Raw genomic sequence first — 1369 nt, 5'->3', positions numbered from 1 at the left:
GCGCAAAAAAAAGAAAAGAGGTTCAAGGGGTGAGGAGCCGAGGACCCATAAAATGTTGAGATTGAGAAGATCATATGACATATGCCTTAAATAAGTAGTGGGTCCATATGTTTTTAAAATCATGGGTGAAAGACTAAATTGCGGTGTAATGCATACCAAACAGAAGATTAGCCTTTTGATTTGCTTTTAATCTTTTTAACTTTTTATCCTAATTGGTTCATGGTTCAATTACTTGGGCATTTGTGGGTAAATTTGTGATGTGTCTTCCCATTAGAGCAGATAGTAGGTTGAGCCAAGTCTTTCCTCTTACGGTTGGTAGGGTTTATGTAACATCTACTTTATGTCTTGAAGGTTCTTAAGAATCCAATTTTGATTGCATTGCATTTCTTCCTTGAAATGATCTTCATCTTCAAATGCACAACTTGTTGAAGGTGGAACTTGCAGTCATCAAAAAGCTCTCTTATCTCCAGCAATCTTATCTAATGGCGGTGAATGCAGAGGAAATATGGTGCACCATTGGAATGAGATGCCTATGTGGGGCTAAACAACACCTACTTTTAAAATCTTGGCAAGCTTCTATTGGGGATAGAATATCTTTAATTCCATATGTGGCAAAAGTGTGTATTTTTATAAATTTCTCATATAGAGTTTTGTTATATATTTGTAGCGAGGTCGTCTTTCTCTATAAGCAATATGAGAGAAGTGTGAGGACAAGCATTGTAATCCTATTTTTCATCAATAGTGAAACAGAATCTCATCTCATCAAGGATGTAGGTAATTTTGCCGAACCTTGTAAATCTGTATGCATTGTTTGTTTTTGTTTTTTCATTCTTTTTTGCATCGTTTAAGAGTTGCGTTTTTACAACTTCATCACAGAGAAGCTTATTGCTACATCTGCCCATGGGTTTTTTGTTGAATCAACTTCCATAATCAGTATTCTTAACACCAAGTGATGGAATAACCTCATTCTCTTAAGGAATGCCAACAATTAAGATTTCTTTGTTGCTCTAGCTTCTCAAATATACAAGGCCTCTATCATTGAATTATATCTCTAAAAGCACCTTCAATCCTTTAGCACCTGAAAGTTTTGCTTTAGGTTGGGTGAAATGACAACATTGTCGAGAGAAAATCTACTCTCTCCCTCTTACATTCCATGAAGTTTGATAAAGATTTTAGGACCAAGTTTTCCTCAAGCCACAATAAAAGAGAGATTCCTTCCGAGATGGCCATCACTGTGGTTGGATCATAGTTAACAAATTCGGATTCGGGAATTATTCGGGTGGAGAATTATTCGGAATAATTCGATTGATTAATTTAAGGATTCGGTCAAAAAAGCGGTCAAAAAAGCTTATTGGGGTTTTTTTTTTTT

The sequence above is a fragment of the Macadamia integrifolia genome, chromosome 6, assembly GCF_013358625.1.
Source record: "Macadamia integrifolia cultivar HAES 741 chromosome 6, SCU_Mint_v3, whole genome shotgun sequence".
NCBI classification, from domain to species: domain Eukaryota; kingdom Viridiplantae; phylum Streptophyta; class Magnoliopsida; order Proteales; family Proteaceae; genus Macadamia; species Macadamia integrifolia.
This window is presented reverse-complemented; position numbering follows the sequence as displayed.